Genomic DNA, 22,777 nt, shown 5'->3' on the forward strand with positions numbered 1-22,777 from the left:
AGAAGACCGACACTGTCAAGAATAAGGATGGAGTATATGAGTTTTGATGGAACAGTAACCATGCTTCTAAGGGTGGTAGCACCCCAGACCCCTATGAAGATCGATGGATTTTGAGGAGACCCCGAACCTAACCTATTTCTCTCTAGCCTCTCCGAATCTCGAGGATGAGATTCCTTTTAAGGGTGGTAGGTTTGTAACATCCCAAAATTCTAAATTTTGGAATGTTATAATAAATAGATATATTTGACTGATTGTTTGATTGATTGTCTGAAAGTGAGTGAATTCGAAACTTTTGAAAGTTAAATGAGAGGGAATAAAAGGACTTTCCCAAACTTTCATATTTGCTTTTTGATCTCCGTGAATTCAAATTCTTTTCAAATACAAAACCCTTGAGTGAAGATGATATGACTTCTTCCATTTAAAAATGAAAAAGGTGTTTGAAAAATATTTGAATTCCATTGGGAAATAATTTCAATTCAGAAACTTTAAGCAACTCAATGATTTTCACGAGAGGAGATAAAATGACTTCTTCAAATTATGAAATATGAGTTGGGAGTTTCAAAGAATTTAATTCAAAGTCCTTTTGGAATTAATTTTCAATTTGGATTTATTTGAGTTTTATTCAAATTATTTTTTCTCCAAAAATTAAATAAATGGAAATTAGGGTAACATGATTCCCTACATTAGAAAATTGGAGAAAAATTAATTTGAAATCATTTTGGTATTTTTAAAATGATTTTTGTTGGATTTTAATAGACCAGTAGCACTCTTTGATTTATCTGAATTTGTGTGGATTTTATTTGAAGTTATAAAAATGTTCATGTCGTAGAAAATCTTTTTCTGAAAATTTTGATATATTATATGCCTATATAATATTTTTTCGTTATTTTTGCTTTTATTCTTTTGGAACAAAAATGTTTTAAAAAAAACTCTTCGAACAGTGCCAGGCCGAAGCCCAGCACTGCTCTCTCTCTCTCTCTCTCCGCGCCAGGCCAGCCGGCCCAACAGGCCGTGGCCCAGCCCGCGTTGCCCGTCCCCGAGCTCCCGCAGGAGTTCGTCTCCCGCACGCCGCCGCGCCGCCATAGGAGGCCGTGCCGCCTCCGGCCTCCTCCTCTGCCCCTCCTCCAAGCCACCTCCTCGCCCTCCTCAAAAGCCGCCGCCCCGGGGCCCCTGGACCCCAGTCCGCCGCCACCGGATCCGCAGCCCGCCGCCACACCTTGCGTCGCCGCCGCACCTGCTGCCGGCGCCGTCGCCCGAACCGCGCCGCTGGCGCTCGCCGCCGCTGCCTCTCCTCCGTCTGCGCCGCGCCCCTCCGCCGCCTCGCCGCGCCCTGCTCTCCTGCGCCGCTGCCGCCGCTGCACCGGAGCGCGCCGCACTCGCCAGAGCCGCGACACCCTCGCCTGAGTCCGTCGCTAACTGCCGCCGGCGGTTTTTGATGGAAAACCGCCCCGAACCGGTAATCACCTCGGTTTATTCTCGGTTTAGTCCGGTTCTTAAAAAAACCTAGATCGTTTTTTTTTAATAAAACCGATTTCCTTTCAAAGGGATCTATGTAGAGAACACGTTCGCTGGTTAGGTATAGAAACAAACGTTCGCCCTTTTTAGTCTTTTTCTTTTTCTGTATTTTTGGCCAGGGACTAGATGTGGAATTACTTTATTTACAGAATAGTCCTGTACCTTCAATGACTATAACTTTTATCGTTAGTCCAAATTCAACGAAACCAACGCTCACGTCTTCGTTATGATCTCCTCTATCCGGATAAACAACTCAAACATGTTTTTGAAAAGTTTAAAATTTGAATTAGATCAGATTTGAATTCAAACTTCGTTTGATCATAACTTGAGTTTCGTACTCCGTTTGAGTTGATTCTTTTTGCAAATCGAAGCTCTTGACCTAAACTTTCTGATAAGGCCAAATTCACATAATTTTGGTACTGTTAGAAATAGTTTTATGTTGCAAGAGTTATTTGCTTGGTTTGATGTTTTCCGAATTGTTTTCTTTGATCTTTCTGATCTTTTGAGTGATTGCTTATGTGTGGTTACTATTGCTTGCTTACGATAGATTGACCGGAGTGTGACGAGTAGATCTATCAAGAGTTTTGAGTGCGAATCATCTTCATCAACATTGCAGGCAAGTTCACACTTTGATCATACCTTTTCTACAACCCAGTTTTATTGCATTAGATCAATCCTCACACATTGCATGATTAGGATCTAATTAAATTGTGGGATGGGAAGTAGATGTGGTAGTACCTATCACCTGTATTATTATGAAACCTTTGGGAGTTACTTCTACGTTTGCTTATTATGCCATGCTATGCTAGTAGACGTGGATTGGGTGAGTGATATCCATGACAGATGTGAGATTGATAATTTAATGGTTTACCTAAGGTGGCAACTTAAACACACATCTGCGTGGATTGAGGCACCTGATGTCTATCAGGACTTGCCTGTTTTTATTTCGGACCGCCACCTAGGCTCAAAGAGATCATGAGATTTTTCATACTATAAACTTCCGTGTGCAGCCACAAGCCATTATGGGCTCTGGCATAGTTGAGTAAGTTGTGCGAACTCTTACGGGTAGACTAGCAGATGTAGGGGAAAGTAGGTGTACCGGTCTACCCACATGTAAGGTGCTAGCGCTTCTGAAAGACTATGTCTCGGTCATCCGTCTTCTCAAACACCATGTAGTGCGAGAAACCAAACGGAGGCGATCGAGTCTTGTGGGGAAAAGTGCGCAAACCTCTGCAGAGTGTACAAACTAATCATGGTTAGCCGTGTCCCCGGTTATGGACATCTTGAGTATCTAGTACCTGGATTATCCTGTTGATCTCATCACGTTACTTTAAATGAATATTGTTGGGTTTAATGATGTTATTTAATTGGGATTGAGAATGATGTCAACCATTCTCAATGTTCAACAACCACCATGATAGTTAAATAAATTTATTCCTTTGTGGTAGGGAAAAATTGGCTTTACGCAAAAACCTTATAACCATAGAGCTTTTCCACCAGCCAAATATGCATGTAGTGATAGCCATTGTTCATCATTCTCTATGGTGTGAATTTGCCAGTACATTCAATGTACTGACCCGTTTCGGGCTGCAACGTCTCATGTTGCAGGTTTCTTACGACGAGTAAGTGATACGTTAGGGTTACGGTTTCTACACTCAACTTTGCCGTTGGTGTTGATGGGAATCCACAACCTTGTTGCTTCCGCTATATGGATTGAGGTAATAGTATTTACGTTACTTTATACATGTGATTTACCTCTGTTATAAATCCTTCGAGTACAGTGTGTATCAGCATACCGATCCAGGGATGACACTTAAGCACAGAGACTTGATCCATTCGGGTCAGGTCGCTACACCAATGCTCCTCTCATCGGGAGAGGGCAATCTCCATCAACATCTTCACCAATACCATCTCCTCTCAAAACCCTAGTTCATCTCTTGTATCCAATTCTTGTCTCCAAGTTCGGGATTGGTACCTGTGGGTTGCTAGTAGTGTTAATTACTCCTCGTAGTTGATGCTAGTTGGTTTATTTGGTGGAAGATCATATGTTCAGATCCTATATGCATATTAATACCCCTCTGATTATGAACATGAATATGCTTTGTGAGTAGTTACGTTTGTTCCTGAGGACATGGGAGAAGTCTTGCTATTAGTAGCCATGTGAATTTGGTATTCGTTTGATATTTTGATGAGATGTATGTTGTCTCTCCTCTAGTGGTGTTATGTGAACATCGACTACATAACACTTCACCATTATTTGGGCCTAGAGTAAGGCATTGGGAAGTAATAAGTAGATGATGGGTTGCTAGAGTGACAGAAGCTTAAACCCTAGTTTATGCGTTGCTTCGTAAGGGGCTGATTTGGATCCATATGTTTCATGGTATGGTTAGGTTTACCTTAATACTTTTGTTGTAGTTGCGGATGCTTGCAATAGAGGTTAATCATAAGTGGGATGCTTGTCCAAGTAAGGACAGCACCCAAGCACCGGTCCACCCACATATCAGATTATCAAAGTACCGAGCGCGAATCATATGAACGTGATGAAAACTAGCTTGACAATATTCCCATGTGTCCTCGGGAGCGCTTTTCTCTATATAAGAGTTTGTCCAGGCTTGTCCTTTGCTACAAAAAGGATTGGGCCACCTTGCTGCACTTTATTTAGTTTTGTTACTTGTTGCTCGTTACAAATTATCCTAGCACAAAACTATCTGTTACCACTTATTTCAGTACTTGCAGAGAATACCTTGCTGGAAACCGCTTATCATTTCCTTCTGCTCCTCGTTGGGTTCGACACTCTTACTTATCGAAAGGACTACGATAGATCCCCTATACTTGTGGGTCATCAGTAGGCCATCGTGGCACCTAACAAATGGGCCCGGTCGGTCAGATACGTGGTCAATACAAGCTTATACAGTTGTCAGACCGTTTTGCAACACTTAGGCTTAGAGTTGGCACTGCATGGCAAAAAAATTGACTAGTGATACTGATTCGTCACGACATACCGAAGTGTGGTAGTTCCTTGCAATTAACTCCGATGTTGGAGAGCGTGTGCGCGGGCGTGCCGATGGCCTGCTAGCCCTTCTTCGCCGAGCAGCCGACCAACTGCCGGTATGCGTGCGCCTGGTGGGGCATCGGGATGGAGATCGACGGTGACGTGGTCTGGGAGGAGGTGGCGCGGCTGGTGCGGGAGGCGATGGACAGCGAGAGGGGCAAGGCAATGAGAGCGAGCGCGACGGCGTGGAAGGAGAGCGCTGATAACCCACAAGTATGGGGATCGCAACAGTTTTCGATAAGTAAGAGTGTCGAACCCAACGAGGAGCTAAAGGCAGAACAAATATTCCCTCAAGTTCTATCGACCACCGATACAACTCTACGTACGCTTGACGTTCACTTTACCTACAACAAGTATGAAACTAGAAGTACTTTTATAGGTGTTGTTGGATAGGTTTGCAAGATAATAAAGAGCAAGTAAATAAAAGGTAGGGGTTGTTGTAAGTAAAGAAGCAATAAAGTAAATATAGCGAGTGTGGAAAAGTGATGGTAGGAGTTGTGAAATCGTCCCTAAGCAATTGACTACTTTACTAGACTGATAGCAAGTATTATGTGGGAGAGGCCACTGCTAGCATGTCATCCCTGACTTGGAATTCTATGCACTTATGATTGGAACTATTAGCAAGTGTCCGCAACTACTATCGTTCATTAAGGTAAAACCCAACCATAGCATTAAGATATATTGGTCCCCCTTCAATCATGTATGCATCAATTTCTATGCTAGGTTGAAGCTTCTGTCACTCTTGCCCTCCAATACATAGTCCTATCAACATACAACTAACCCTATGGTGTGATCCACGCGCGCGCTCATATGATGAGCACCAAAGGACAGCAACATAACCACAAGAAAATTAAATCAATCATAGCAATTCATCAACCACTGATAGGACAACGAAAATCTACTCAGACATCATAGGATGGCAACACATCATTGGATAATAATATGCAGCATAAAGCACCATGTTCAAGTAGAGGGTATAGCGGGTTGCGGGAGAGTGTACCGCTGTAGATAGAGGGGGGAAGGTGATGGAGATGTTGGTGAAGATGGCGGAGGTGTTGGAGTAGATCGCGGTGATGATGATGATGGCCACGGCAGCGTTCCGGCGCCACCGGAAGAGAAGGGGAGAGGGGGCCTCTTCATCTTCTTCTTCCTTGACCTCCTCCCTAGATGGGAGAAGGGTTTACCCTTTGATCCTTGGCCTCCATGGCATGGGAGGGGCGAGAGCCCCTCCAAGATTGGATCTGTCTCTCTATTTCTGCGTTCTGTTCTGCTGCCCTTTCACCGTTTCGTATATATATATATGGCGATCCGTAACTCCGATTGGACCGAAACCTTCGCCGTGATTTTTTACCAAAAAATAGCTTTCTTGCGGCCGAAAAAGGGCATCGACCGCCTTACGGGTGGCCCACGAGGGTCAGGGGTGCGCCCCCCTGCCTCGTGGCCACCTCGGGCACCGTCTCGCGTGGATTTTTCTTCCGGAATTCTCCATGTATTCCAAAAATAAGCTCCGTCCGTTTTTATCCCGTTTGGGTTCTGATTGATATGGATATTCTGCGAAACATAAAACATGCAACAGATAAGAGCTGGCATTGGGCACTGGATCAATATGTTAGTCCCAAAAATAATATAAAAAGTTGCCAAAAGTATATGAAAGTTGTAGAATATTGGCATGGAACAATCAAAAATTATAGATACGACGGAGACGTATCAGCATCCCCAAGCTTAATTCCTGCTCGTCCTTGAGTAGGTAAATGATAAAAAGATAATTTTTGATGTGGAATGCTACCTAGCATAATCTTGATCACATATCTAATCATGGCATGAATATTAAGATACGAGTGATTCAAAGCAATAGTCTATCATTTGACATAAAAACAATAATACTTCAAGCCCACTAATAAAGCAATCATGTCTTTTCAAAATAACAAGGCCAAAGAAAGCTATCCCTACAAAATCATATAGTCTGGCTATGCTCCATCTTCACCACACAAAATATTCACATCATGCACAACCCCGATGACAAGCCGAGCAATTGGTTCATAATTTTAACGCGCTTCAACATTTTCAACCCTCACGTGATACATGAGCGTGATCCATGGATATAGCACTATAGGTGGAATAGAATGGTGATTGTGGAGAAGACAAAAAAGGAGAAGATAGTCTCACATCAACTAGGCGTATCAACGGGCTATGGAGATGCCCATCAATAGATATCAATGTGAGTGAGTAGGGATTGCCATGCAACGGATGCACCAAAGCTATAAGTATATGAAAGCTCAAACTGAAACTAAGTGGGTGTGCATCCAACTTGCTTGCTCATGAAGACCTAGGGCATTTGAGGAAACCCATCGTTGGAATATACAAGCCAAGTTTTATAATGAAAATTCCCACTAGTATATGAAAGTGATAACTCAAGAGACTCTCTATATGAAGAACATGGTGCTACTTTGAAGCACAAGTGTGGTAAAAGGATAGTAACATTGCCCCCTTTTCTCTCCTTTTTTTGAATGTGCTTCTTTGCCCCCCCCCTTTGGGGGGGCAATGCTCTAATAATGATGATCATCACACTTTTATTTACTTACAACTCAATATTACAACTCGATATCTAGAACAAAGATATGACTCTATATGAATGCCTCCGGCAGTGTACCGGGATGTGCAATGATCTAGCGTAGCAATGACATCAAAAAACGGAAAAGCCATGAAAACATCATGCTAGCTATCTTACGATCATGCAAAGCAATATGACAATGAATGCTCAAGTCATGTATATGATGATGATGGAAGTTGCATGGCAATATATCTCAGAATGGCTATGGAAGTGCCATAATAGGTAGGTATGGTGGCTGTTTTGAGGAAGGTATATGGTGGGTTTATGGTACCGGCGAAAGTTGCGCGATACTAGAAAGGCTAGCAATGATGGAAGGGTGAGAGTGTGTATAATCCATGGACTCAATATTAGTCATAAAGAACTCACATACTTATTGCAAAAGTTTATTATCCCTCGAAACAAAGTACTACTATGCATGCCCCAAGGGGGATAGATTGGTAGGAAAAGACCATCGCTCGTCCCCGACCGCCACTCATAAGGAAGGCAATCAATAAATACCTCATGCTCCGACTTCGTTACATAACGGTTCACCATACGTGCATGCTACGGGAATCACAAACCTCAACACAAGTATTTCTACTAATCCACAACTACCCACTAGCATGACTCTAATATCACCATCTTTATATCGCAAAACTATTGCAAGGAATCAAACATATCATATTCAGTGATCTACAAGTTTTATGTAGGATTTTATGACTAACCATGTGAATGACAAATTCCTGTCATCTCTCTAAATAGATATAAGTGAAGCAAGAGAGTTTAATTCTTTCTACAAAATATGTGCCCACGCTCTAACAAATATAAGTGAAGCAAAAGAGCATTCTACAAATGGCGGTTGTCTATGTAAAGGGAAACAGGCAATCCAAACTTCAAATGATATAAGTGAAGCACATGAAGCATTCTATAAATCCATACTCAAAAGATATAAGTGAAGTGCATAGAGCATTCTATAAATAAACCAAGGACTATCTCATACCAGCATGGTGCATAAAAGAAAGATGAAAACTAAATGCAAAAGACGCTCCAAGATTGCACATATCGCATGAACGAAACGAATCCGAAAACATACCGATACTTGTTGAAGAAAGAGGGGATGCCTTTCGGGGCATCCCCAAGATTAGACGCTTGAGTCTCCTTGAATGTTTACTTGGGGTGCCTAGGGCATCCCCAAGCTTGAGCTCTTGCCTCTCTTCCTTCTTCTCACATCGAGACCTTCTCGATCATCGAACACTTCATCCACACAAAACTTCAACAGAAAACTCGATAAGATCCGTTAGTATAATAAAGCAAATCACTACTCTAAGTACTGTTACAAACCAATTCATATTTTGTTTTTGCATTGTGTCTACTGTAATATAACTTTTTCATGGCTTAATCCACAAATATGAATTGATAGTTTCATCAAAACGAGCAAACTATGCATCAAAAACAGAATCTGCCTAAAACAGAACAGTCTGTAATAATCTGAACATTCACCATACTTCTGATACTTGAAAAATTCTACCAAAATTAGTAAAAATAAAAAATTTGTATAGGAAGACAGTGCAAAAATAATCAGAACCATTTGACGTTCCAGCTAAAAATGTGAAATCGCGCACTACAGCCAAAGTTTCTGTCCTGCACCGTACAAACCATCAAGCAAATGTAAACATCCTAAAGGCAAACCTTGGCACATTATTTTTATAATACAGTGGAATTGTAAAAGGGGGTAATTATTTTTGTTGAAAAGTTTCTGTAATCAAGATTCACAAAGTTGTCGTGAGCATGAACAAAGTTCAAGGAGCTCTCCCACTTCAACAATGCTTGTCTCTCTCACTTTCACTTTCCTTTTTGAAAAAGTTTTGGGTTCCCCTCCTTATTTTTGTTGTTTTTAAACTATATAAAAGCACTCAACAGAAATAAATGACTCTCTAAAACTTCCGGGTTGTCTCCCTGGCAGCGCTTTCTTTAAAGCCATTAAGCTAGGCATATAGTGCTCAAGTAGTGAATCCACCCGGATCCCAAGGTATATCAAAGCCAATTTTAATTAACAATGATTTGTAATTTAGTAGTGAGCACAAAGAAACATATATCATGTAATGACGAAGTTTAACTCTCTTCCTATGCATCGGCATGTCATAAAAGAACAATTCATGCACACATAGAAAAGGCCAACGCATAGTGTAAACAGTTTCTTGCAATTTTATCATGTGGGGAACATAGAGAGGTGGAGATATAGTTCCTCCCTCATAATAATTGCAAGTAGGATCAGCAAGCACATGATTTTATATTCATCAAAATCATCATGTGTAATAGTAAAACGCAACCCATCAATATAATCCTTAATAAGGGTAAACTTCTCCGATATAGTGTAGTTGGAAGAATTCAAAAAGATAATAGGACTATCATGTGTGGGTGCAATAGCAACAATTTCATGTTTAAGATAAGGAACTATAGCAAGCTAATCTCCATAAGCATAATTAATATTGGCATCTTGGCCACAAGCATAGCAAGCATCATCAAAAAGGGATATTTCAAAAGAATCAACGGGATCATAGCAATTGTCATAGGATTCATCATCCTTCGGTAAGCATGAAGGGGAATTAAACAATGTATGAGTTGAAGAGTTACTCTCATTAGAAGGTGGGAACGGGTGATCAATCCGCTCTTCCTCATTTTGTTCTTCGCTCTCCTCCTCATCTTTTTCATCCAATGAGCTCACAGTTTCATCAACTTCTTCTTCCATAGATTTCTGTAAAATATTAGTCTCTTCTTGGACAGCGGAGACTTTCTCAATAAGTGCATTAATATTGGAATTTTATTCATAATTCTCATAGCAATATTTAAGGATAGCTAAATTTTCAGGTCTATAAACCGAATCATCAAAATCTTCAAACTCTTTAAACATAGATTCAATTTCATAAGCACCCATAAAAGCAACACATTCTTCTATTTGTTCCACATCATAGTAATCATATATACCATTAGCATAAGAAGCTAAGGATTTATTATCATTAAATTCGCATAAAAAGGGAAGGTGTGGAGCCTTCATGCTAGAGCAACAAGTATAATCATATCTCAAGCATAGTTGCCTAGCATTCCACTTCAATATATGAATTTGATCCCATAATAGTTTCCCTTTTTGTGTCAAGCGGTAATCCCTAAAGTATTCACGTTGATCCAACATTACTCCCATTACATAATTGAATGGGGTCTTCTCAGGATTATCAAAGTAGTACATAATATCTTTCACATAACCAGCATCGAGGGTTTTAGGAGGTTCCTCATCTCCCTGAGTAGCAAGTACACCTAATTTTTTTGGTATTTCGTGTTCCATATCCATAACTAAAGATAAAGAACAAATAAGAACAGCAAATAAAATTACTTAGTGACAAAGCAAACAAGCACACACGAGAATATTCACCCCACGCTATTGCTCCCCGGCAACGGCGCCAGAAAAAGGTCTTGATAACCCACAAGTATAGGGGATCGCAATAGTTTTCTATAAGTAAGAGTGTCAAACCCAACGAGGAGCTAAAGGCAGAACAAATATTCCCTCAAGTTCTATCGACCACTTATACAACTCTACGTACGCTTGACGTTTGCTTTACCTAGAACAAGTATGAAACTAGAAGTACTTTGTAGGTGTTGTTGGATAGGTTTGCAAGATAATAAAGAGCAAGTAAATAAAAGGTAGGGGCTGTTGTATGTAAAGAAGCAATAAAGTAAATATAGCGAGTGTGGAAAAGTGGTGGTAGGAGTTGTGAAATCGTCCCTAAGCAATTGACTACTTTACTAGACCGATAGCAAGTATTATGTGGGAGAGGCCACTGCTAGCATGTCATGCCTGACTTGGAATTCTATGCACTTATGATTGGAACTATTATCAAGCGTCCGCAACTACTATCGTTCATTAAGGTAAAACCCAACCATAGCATTAAGATATATTGGTCCCCCTTCAATCCCGTATGCATCAATTTCTATGCTAGGTTGAAGCTTCTCTCACTCTTGCCCTCCAATACATAGTCCTGTCAACATACAACTAACCCTATGGTGTGATCCGCGTGCGCGCTCATATGATGGGCACCAAAGGACAGCAACATAACCACAAGCAAATTAAATCAATCATAGCAATTCATCAACCATCGATAGGACAACGAAAATCTACTCAGACATCATAGGATGGCAATACATCATTGGATAATAATATGCAGCATAAAGCACCATGTTCAAGTAGAGGGTACAACGGGTTGCAGGAGAGTGGACCGCTATAGATAGAGGGGGGGAGGTGATGGAGATGTTGGTGAAGATGGCGGAGGTGTTGGAGTAGATCACGGTGATGATGATGATGGCCACGGCAACGTTCCGGCGCCACCGGAAGAGAAGGGGAGAGGGGGCCCCTTCGTCTTCTTCTTCCTTGACCTCCTCCCTAGATGGGAGAAGGGTTTACCCTCTGGTTCTTGGCCTCCATGGCATGGGAGGGGCGAGAGCCCCTCCGAGATTGGATCTGTCTCTCTCTGTTTATGCGTTCTGTTCTGCTGCCCTTTCACCGTTTCATATATATGGCGATCCGTAACTCCTATTGGACCGAAACCTTCGCCGTGATTTTTTTTACCAAAAATTAGCTTTATTGCGGCCGAAGAAGGGCATCAGCCGCCTTACGGGTGGCCCACGAGGGTCAGGGGCGCGCCCCCCTGCCTCGTGGCCACCTTGGGCACCGTCTCGCGTGGATTTTTCTTCCGGAATTCTCCATATATTCCAAAAATAAGCTTCGTCCATTTTTGTCCCGTTTGGATTCTGTTTGATATGGATATTCTGCGAAACATAAAACATGCAACAGACAGGAGCTGGCACTGGGCACTGGATCAATATGTTAGTCCCAAAAATAATATAAAAAGTTGCCAAAAGTATATGAAAGTTGTAGAATATTGGCATGGAACAATCAAAAATTAGAGATACGACGGAGACGTATCAAGCGCCAGGGTGGCGACGGAGGGAGGCGGCTCGTCGAGCGAGAACATGGATCGGATGGTCGAGTTCTTGCGTGTCGGGTGTGATGGTGCTAGTTGAGTGAGTTGTAGTACGTGTTTGTTCTCTTGTGCTGATGTCCCCGGTCCTCAGATGTTTTCTGTCTTGTTTTGCTTTGCCAAGTTTCCTTCGCTCGTCACAACGATGGAAGAAACAAGACAGAATGAGGAGATGAAGTTCTGCAGTGTGATTTGTTGTGCTGCAAGTAATGACGCGTGCCAAGATGCTTGGGAACTGGGAGGAGTAGTTTTGCTCGAGATGTAAATTACTATGGTCTTTTCAGAGACTCCAATACAAACTACATAAAGACCATAAAATGAGTGAATCTATATACTCTAAAATGTGTCTATATACATTCTGTATTGAAACCTCTAAATGGTCTTATATTTAAAAACGGATGGAGTAGTTGGGATGGTCAGTGGGGTTAATTTAAGGCGGATTGATACGTCTCCAACGTATCTGAAAGGATCGATATGGTTGACTAGAGGGGGGTGAATAGGCAACTAACAATTTTTAGCTTTTCTTTAACAATTTAAACTTTGCATCAAAGTAGGTTGTCTAGATATGCAACTAGGTGAGCAACCTATATGATGCAACAAGGATAGGAATGCAAGCAAGCAAGATATATGAAACAAATACTCTTGCACAAGTAAAGGCACGAGATAACCAAGAGTGGAGACGGTGGAGACGAGGATGTGTTGCCGAAGTTCCTTCCCTTTGAGAGGAAGTACGTCTCCGTTGGAGCTGTGTGGAGGCACAATGCTCCCCAAGAAGCCACTAGGGCCACCGTATTCTCCTCACGCCCTCACACAATGCGAGATGTCGTGATTCCACTATTGGTGCCCTTGGAGGCGGCGACCGAGCCTTTACAAACTAGGTTGGGGCAATCTCCACAACTCAATTGGAGGCTCCCGACGACACCACGAAGAATCACCACAATGGACTATGGCTTCGCGGTGACCTCAACCGTCTAGGATGCTCAAACACCCAAGAGTAACAAGATCCGCAAGGGATTAGTGGGGGAATCAAATATCTCTTTGTGGAAGTGTAGAGATCGAGTTGATACACATGATCAGGAAAGTAGGGATCCTCGAACCCGGGGGGTTGCTTGACATAAACCAATTCATTAATGGGGCCATTAAGAAAAGCACTCTTCACATCCATTCGTTGTAACTTAAAGTTATGATGAGAAGCATATGCATCAACATGCGAATAGATTCAAGACGAGCAACGGGAGCAAAGGTTTCACCGTAGTCGATACCCTCGACTTGGGAGTAGCCTTGTGCTACCAAACGAGCCTTGTTGCGAATGATAATCCCATGGGAATCTTGCTTGTTCTTAAATATCCACTTGGTTCCGATGACATTGTGGTTCCCCGTCGGTCTTGGCACCAATCTCCACACTTTGTTGCGCTCGAAGTTGTTGAGTTATTCATGCATGGAATTGAGCCAATCTGGATCTTCTAGCGCCTCATAGACCTTGTGGGGTTCCACACAAGAGACAAACGCGTGATGCTCACAATAATTTGCTAATTGTCTACGAGTGCTTACCCCCTTTCGTAAGCTTCCAAGCACATTCGTCATGAGATGATCCTTGGTGGAGAGCTTGGAAGCAACCTTGGTGGCACGACGCTCTAATTCCTCCTCGGGGATGAGACGAGGAGTGGTCACTTGATCATCTTGAGCGTCTTCTTGAGCTTGTTCTTGTTCTTGAACTCGCTCGGAGGAGAGAACTTGACCTTGGGCATCACTTGATGTGTCAACACCGTCTTGAGCGTGATCTTGCCCTTGGTCATGTTCTTGAGGATAAGGGCCTTCATGTTGTTCTTCGGAAGCGTGTGGGCCTTGGGTTGGTGATGGCTCCGCTTGAGTGGAGCTTTGTCCTTCTCCTTCGGCCACAAGGGGTTCCTCAATAGGTAGGATAAAGCCAAAAAATGTGCCCTCATAAGCTCTAGCCTCAAATTTAGACAACCGAACACCTTTCTTGAGAATGAAACACTTACACCCGAACACCCGGAAGTACTTGAGATTGGGCTTGTTACCGGTGAGTATCTCATATGGAGTCTTGTTCAAGCCCTTGGGAAGGTAGAGCCGATTGGATGCATGACACGTGGTGTTGATGGCTTCGGCCCAAAAGTTGTACGGAGACTTGAACTCCGTCATCATGGTCCTTGCCGCATCCATCAACGTCCGGTTCTTCCTCTCCGCAACACCGTTTTGTTGAGGGTGCGGAATATTGATGCTTGATCCCCTCATCACTAAGAAACTCATCCAAGGTGTAGTTCTTGAACTCGGTGTCGTTGTCACTTCTTATTGTCAAGATCTTTGCATTGTATTGACGTTGTGCTTCATTTGCAAAGTCAATGACGGTTGTTGGGTCTCGCTCTTCCTCTTGAATAAATACACCCACGTGTACCTTGAGTAGTCATCCACAATCACCAAGCAATACTTCCTACCTCCAAGACTATCGAAGGATGGAGGCCCAAAGAGATCCATGTGAAGGAGCTCCAAAGGCCTCTTTGAATAAATGATAGTCGTGGGAGGGTGAGCCTTCTCATGTAGCTTTCTTTCGATACACGCACTGCAAGCACGATCTTTAGCAAAACTAACATTCGTTAGTCCACGGACATGGTCCCCCTTGAGGAGACTTTGCAAAGATCTCATATTGACGTGGGCTAAACGGCGATGCCAAAGCCATCCCACATCAACTTTAGCCATTAGGCACGTCGCGGTCTTAGTGGGTCGCTCCGAAAAGTCAATCACATATAGACCATTCTCGACATGCCCAACAAAGGCTACTTTAAGAGTCTTGCTCCACAAGAGGGCCAAGGTATCGATATCAAAGAAAGTGGCAAAGCCCATGATTGCAAGTTGACGAACGGAAAGTAAATTGTATGCAAGGGACTCAACAAGCATGACCTTCTCGATCGTGAGATCATGAGAGATGACCACCTTGCCAAGTCCCAATACCTTAGAAGATGAGGCGTCACCCCACTCGACATTGGTGGGCATAGATGGAACCTTGTGCACGTCCACCACCAAGTCCTTTCTTCCGGTCATATGATTTGTAGCTCCGCTATCGAGCAACCATGATCCCCCACCGGAAGCAAACACCTACAAGAGATCAATGCTTGGTTTTAGGTACCCATTTTGTAATGGGTCCTTTGATGTTAGTAACAAGGGTCTTTGGAACCCAAATAGACCATTCAATGTATTCATGAAGAGAACCAACAAATTTGGCATAAACATGCCCATCACTAGCACGGCATAACACATAAGAAGGATTAAAATCGCCGGCTTTGATGGGAGGGGTGGCATTTCCCTTCTTGACATTGCCGCCCTTTGCAATGTTCTTCTTCTTCTCATCGGAGGCACTCTCTCCCTCCTTCACAAAGGTTTGCATGAGAGGAGGAGGTCGTTTGGTCTTGTCATTCTTCTTCTTGTTCTTGGAGTCGGGCACGTACCCAACCCCTTCCTTGGCCACAACTCCCTTTTGGTTGATCAAGAGATCGTTGAGGTTCTTCTTGCCTTGTATGCAAGTCGCAAGACCTCTCTCAAGTTGCCCCTTTAGCTTAGCGTTCTCCTCAACGAGATGCACATGCTCACAACACGGGTTAGTAGCATTTGCATTATCAATTAACATCATACGAGGGAAAGTGGCTTTTTCCTTGGTTAGCTTTACTTGAAGTTGATCATGCGACTCTTTGAGGCTAGCATGAGCACCCTTCAAGACCTTGTGAGCCTTGTCAAGTAGATCAAACTCCTCTTTGAGTCTAGCAAAATCAACCTCAAGTTCGGCCTTCTCGGAGTTTAGCACATGAGAAACAATGAGGACATGATCATAATCTTTCTTTAACTTAGCATGATCAACGTTGTGTGACTGCTCAAGAGCCAAACGAAGACCACGCTCTTCCTCAAGAGCATTGGAAAGATCCGAAATCTCATCGGCATAGTCACGACTATGACCTTCCATCTTAGTGATGGTGTTTTCGTGAGCCTCGATCATGTCATTGGCTTCACCAAGTTGTTCCAAGAGAGCAACAAAGTGCTTCTTGGATTTTCCCTTGAGTTTTCCCATAAAGGCCTCAAACTCATTATCCTTCACATTAGCTTCCTCAAGTTCATTAATCCTATCCGTCGGAGAAGGATGATTAATGATTGTAGTTTTGATGTTGGAGGTTACCTTGTTGGTGGCTTTAGCCATGAGGCACTTGGCGGTGATGCTCTCATTGGGTGAGTCGAAGAGAGACACCCGTGGAGTCGTCGGAATGGCAACGGAGGCCATGGCAACCGACTCATCACTTTCATCATCGTCATCATCCTCATTGTACTCTTCTTGTACCACCAATGCCTTGGGAGGAGTCTTCTTGGTGAAGTTGCTCTTGTTGGGGAACGACTTGGCCTTGTCCATTCGGATGAGCTTGCCACCATTGTCTTCCCTCTTCTCATACGGGCACTCCGCAACAAAATGACTCACGTTGCCACAATTGTAGCAAGTCCTTACACGTTGCTTGCTCTTCGTGCCACTTGAGTTGTTTTTGCTAAAGTTTGGCCTCGAGTTTTTCTTGCTCCAAAATTGCCTTGAAGCAAGTGCCATGTGTTCATGATACGCATACTTCGTATCTTCGGGGTTGCTCTCCTCTTCTTCCTCTTCTTCTTCTTCAACGGTGAGCTTGGCCTTCAATGCAAGGTTAGGCTTCTTTGCCCTTTGAGAACGAAGCACCGCATTGTCGGCGGTCTTGTCCAAAATGTTCATGGCCACAAACTCATCCAACACTTCGCTTGAGGTCAAAGTGTGGAAGTCCGGTCTTTGACGAAGGACGGAGGACATGGCCTTGTGATAGGGCATCATTGCCTTAAGGAATTTGCGCTTGATCCAATTGTCATCCGTGTCCTTGCTCCCGTGATCTCGTAGTGAGACCGCGAGTTTGGTTACTCTCCGATAAAGCTCACGAGGTTCTTCATCTTCTTTCATTGCAAACTCATCGGCCTCATCTTGCACCACTTCATAGTTGGAGCGTTGAATGCTTGCGCCTCCCCGGTAGAGAGAGACAACACAATGCCATGCATCTTTGGCCAAGGCGAAGGGACGAAGATGAGGTAGGTCTTCAGGTGGAATTGCATCTTGAATGATGAAGAGAGCATTCTCATTGAATTGATTGTCCGCGGCTTCTCGAGGAGTGAAGTTGCTTGGATCATGGGGATAGAAACCTTCTTCAATGATTCTCCAAAGGTTAGTGTTCACATGATTTAAATGACGTTTAAAGCGGTAAACCCAAGAATCAAAGTCCTCATTTTTCACAATCTTAGGGGGAGGACCGGCATGATTCAAATGAGTGGAAGGAACCGGTCCGCCATAAACAAGTGGTGGTTCCACATGGGCAAAGATGTCGGTGCCATTCTTACCACTAGAAGAAGGAGCCTTTTCACTACTAGCTTCCCCCTTGTCGGGGATAGCATCCGTCACCTTGTCGGCGGGGTCACCCACTTTCAACGGTGCGGTGGATAGTTTAAGCCCCTCAAGAAATTTAGTAAACATGCTTTCAACTTCGGTCGTCATGGAGGTTTTCAATGTCTCCAAGGCCACATTGAACTCCTCACGAGAGACCGAGGTTCCCCCATCGCCCGTAGACGAGGTCGGATTCACACCGGAGTATTCCTCCACACCGTCTATGGTATCAACCATACTCTTTGGACGGTAAGGTCCTTAATAAAGAGACGAGGCTCTGATACCAATTGAAAGGATCGATATGGTTGACTAGAGGGGGTGAATAGGCAACTAACATTTTTTAGCTATTCTTTAACAATTTAAACTTTGCATCAAAGTAGGTTGTCTAGATATGCAACTAGGTGAGCAACCTATATGATGCAACAAGGATAGGAATGCAAGCAAGGAAGATATATGAAACAAATACGCTTGCACAAGTAAAGGCACGAGATAACCAAGAGTGGAGACGGTGGAGACGAGGATGTGTTGCCGAAGTTCCTTCCCTTTGAGAGGAAGTACGTCTCCGTTGGAGCGGTGTGGAGGCACAATGCTCCCCAAGAAGCCACTAGGGCCACCGTATTCTCCTCACGCCCTCACACAATGCGAGATGCCGTGATTCCACTATTGGTGCCCTTGGAGGCGGCGACCGAGCCTTTACAAACTAGGTTGGGGCAATCTCCACAACTCAATTGGAGGCTCCCAACGACACCACGAAGCTTCACCACAATGGACTATGGCTTCGCGGTGACCTCAACCGTCTAGGATGCTCAAACACCCAAGAGTAACAAGATCCGCAAGGGATTAGTGGGGGGAATCAAATATCTCTTGGTGGAAGTGTAGACCGAGGCCTTCTCAACCACTGCCGAGCAAATCAACAAGTTTGGTCGGCTAGGGAGGGAGATCGGGCGAAAATGGAGCTTAGAGCTAATAATGGAGCTTAGGGTGGAAGAGATTAGTCAACGGGGAAGAAGGGGACCCCTTATATAGTGTGGGAAAAGGATCCAACCGTTACCCACCAACCAGCCCGCGGCCAGCGGTACTACCGCGCTTGGCCAGCGGTACTACCGCAAGGGCGCGCGGTACTACTGCTTGCAACCAAGCGGAACTACCGCACGGCTGTGCGGTACTACCGTACCGACCCACGGTACTACCGTAACCCCAGCAACAGAAAAGATAAACAGACGCGCAGGAGCTGGGGGTGGTACTTCCACACGCGCGGTACTACCGCGCCCCCCATGCGGTACTATCGCAAGGCAAACACCCCAGCCAGGGGGAAGGGAACTTCCGTGCCTACTTCCGCAAACAAATGGAAGTAGCAAAAACCCGATACAGTAGTACTGCCGAGGGGCGATACTACTGCCTGACTGCATAGCGCGGTACTACCGCTCGGCGAAAGCGGTACTACTGCGGTAGGTGCGGATGTAAAAAATTACATCCGCCCCTACTACCGCAAAGGGGCGGCACTAGCCTGGTGGGCAGCGGCAGTGCGGCTCCAGGGGAGCGGTACTGCCGTGGGCACCTGCGGTACTACCACGCCACCGCGCGGTACTACCGCGGATGCCTACGGTACTACCGTTTTCCTGGGAGCAGTACTACCGCGACCAACCACAGCAGCCAGACAAGGGAGGCAAGAAAACGGAGGAAGCTCCAAGGAAAAAGGAGGGGACAAGAAGGAGACGTGTACGTGATGATTCCACCCAAACCTTTCCAACGCGGAGCCCCTCTTAATAGTACGGCTTTCCTACGACTCAAATCCACCAAAAAGAAACGTAGAAAAGACGCCGTCTTCATCAGTCTTCGAGGGGCACCCAATCGTCTTGTGCCTAGCAATGAAGTGTTTGAAATACTCAAGGCACACGATTAGTCCACAAATGCGTTGTCATCAATCACCAAAACACTTAGGGATAAATATGCCCTTACAGTATCTATAATTTTTTATTGCTCCATGCTATATTATCTACTGTTTTGGACATTATTGGGCTTTATTATATACTTTTATATTATTTTTGGGACTAAACTATTAACCGAAGGCCCAACCCAGAATTGTTGTTTTTTTTGCCTATTTTAGGGTTTCGAAGAAAAGGAATATCAAACGGAGTCCAAACGGAATGAAACCTTCGGGAACGTGATTTTTGGAACGAACAAGATCCAGGAGACTTGGACCCTACGTCAAGCAACCAACAGGGAAGCCACGAGGTAGGGGGGCACGCCTACCCCCCCCCCCCAGGCGCGCCCTCCACCCTCGTGGGCCCCCTGTTGCTCCACCGACGTACTCCTTCCTCCTATATATACCTACGTACCCTCAAACGATCAGATACGGAGCCAAAACCCTAATTCCACCGCCGTAACTTTCTGTATCCACGAGATCCCATCTTGGGGCCTGTTCCGGAGCTCCGCCGGAGGGGGCATCGATCACGGAGGGCTTCTACATCAACACCATAGCCTCTCCGATGAAGTGTGAGTAGTTTACCTCAGACCTTCGGGTCCATAGTTATTAGCTAGATGGCTTGTTCTCTCTCTTTGGATCTCAATACAAAGTTCTCTCCCTCTCTTGTGGAGATCTATTCGATGTAATCTTCTTTTGCGGTGTGTTTTTGAGACCGATGAATTGTGGGTTTATGATCAGGTTTATCTATGAACAATATTTGAATATTCTCTGAATTCTTTTATGTATGATTGGTTATCTTTGCAAGTCTCTTCGAATTATCAGTTTGGTTTGGCCTACTAGATTGATCTTTCTTGCAATGGAAGAAGTGCTTAGCTTTGGGTTCAATCTTGCGGTGTCCTTTCCCAGTGATAGTAGGGGCAGCAAGGCACGTTGTATTGTTGCCATCGAGGATAACAAGATGGGGTTTTTATCATATTGCATGAATTTATCCCTCTACATCATGTCATCTTGCTTAAGGCGTTACTCTGTTCTTATGAACTTAATACTCTAGATGCATGCTGGATAGCGGTCGATGTGTGGAGTAATAGTAGTAGATGCAGGCAGGAGTCGGTCTACTTGTCTTGGACGTGATGCCTATATACATGATCATACCTAGATATTCTCATAACTATGCTCAAGTCTGTCAATTGCTCAACAGTAATTCGTTCACCCAACGTAAAATACTTAAGCTCTTGAGAGAAGCCACTAGTGAAACCTATGGCCCCCGGGTCATCTTTATCATATTAATCTTCCAACACTTAGTTATTTTCATTGCCTTTTATTTTACTTTGCATCTTTATCATAAAAATACCAAAAATATTATCTTATCATATCTATCAGATCTCACTCTCGTAAGTGACCGCGTAGGGATTGACAACCCCTTATCGCGTTGGTTGCGAGGATTTATTTGTTTGTGTAGGTGCGAGGGACTGGCGCGTAGCCTCCTACTGGATTGATACCTTGGTTCTCAAAAACTGAGGGAAATACTTACGCTACTTTGCTGCACCACCCTTTCCTCTTTAAGGGAAAACCAACACAGTGCTCAAGAGTTAGCACAGATGCTAAGGGGTCAATCAGCTGATCCATGCCGACCATTAGCCAGGTCGTCGGTCGTCCGACCAACCTCCTTGTAACCATTGGATTGAGTCAACACAACTTCCTCCGAGGGGGATGCAAGGAGACACGCAATAAGGTGCATGATGAAGATGCCGAGGCACACGGGGAAACACACCGCATCGGCAGCGCTGCTTTTAGCTTAGGCGGTGACTCCCGTCGCAGCATCGGTCGGTTGCATCACTGGCAGCGTCCTGCGGTGCCGATAGAGACCCCCTTGGAGCACCTCCGACACCCCTTTGCAACATGCTGGTTGACATGTTTCAACAACATTTGGCGTGTTTGACGCATGCAGTACCGAAGGTGACAACCCTTGTCCAATGATGCTTTTGTAGCACGGCTCGACAACCTCGCAATACCATGCCGGTCTCGTCGACTCACAATGATGATTGCTTGTGCTTGTAGCATCGAGCGGCGATCATTGAAGCACCTTTGTAGCACCGTGCGATCGGCCCGAAACAACGAGTGATGTGTGGTGGCCAGCTTGTAACACTCGACCAACACACAATGCAAGCTTTGAGAATGCAGAGAGGAATAATGATTGTTGCAACCTTTGGCGGATAGAGTGGAGAGAGAGAGACGAGACGAGTGAGAGAGGGGGGAGAGAGGGAGAGAGACATGAGACGAGTGGGAGAGAGGAGAATGGGTGAAAAAGATGTCCAAGAAGGTTAAAATATAAGAAAAAATAGTTATAGGGAGCCGGGGAAAGCGGTGTGCAAGACCACACGATGTCACACGAGTGAGGGGAGTGATTTCTCCTTGAAATCAGTGGGTTGCGTATAATATTTTTCCTTAAATGATAGCACCTATTCCCTCCGTTCGGAAATACTTGTCCTCGAAATAGTTGTATCTAGACTCATTTCAAGGACAAGTATTTTCGGACGGAGGGAGTACAAGTCAATTGTCTAGAAATGTTTCACCTTCCGGTAGATTTGACATGAGCCTTTGGATTGCTATTTCTTCTTCCTTATGTGCACACGTGACTTCTCCCCCCCCCCCCAAACTCATTCTTGCGTCTTCTCCCACGGTGATGTCGTGGCGTGCCACACCATCTTCGCCTTCAGCAGCATTCTAGTGTCCCCAGCTCGAGCTCGCCTAGATATCCAATCTGAGCGGTGGCTAAAACGGAGAAGCCCCCACCCGGACTAGTCAACTCTTGTCCTCGTCTTTGCCAACCAACCATTTCGTCCCTTTCTTCGGCAAAGTCCTGGCTTGTCCTCGTCGGGATGCCATGGCGGTGTCACCGCTGTATCGGCCTTGACGCTACTTACATATCTGCTCCCAAATCGACTAAGCACTTGGGACCTCCTATTTGATGCACTGCATGCTGAATAAGAGTGTGATGCACACGGTAGACAAAACTAGGTCGGCCCATTGGGTGGCACAACAACGAGAGGATGCACATATTGCCAAAAAAATGTGCGTGCTTTTTCCCAAAAAATCAGAATTTCAAAAAAAATCCCATCTTTAGAAAATGTCAGGATTTGAAAAAATGTTTACCTTTTTCAAATTTTGTTCAGAAGATTTTTGAAATTCCCCACAAAATAGAAAAGGGGACCAC

This window comes from Triticum urartu, chromosome 6, assembly GCF_003073215.2.
Source record: "Triticum urartu cultivar G1812 chromosome 6, Tu2.1, whole genome shotgun sequence".
NCBI classification, from domain to species: Eukaryota; Viridiplantae; Streptophyta; class Magnoliopsida; order Poales; family Poaceae; genus Triticum; species Triticum urartu.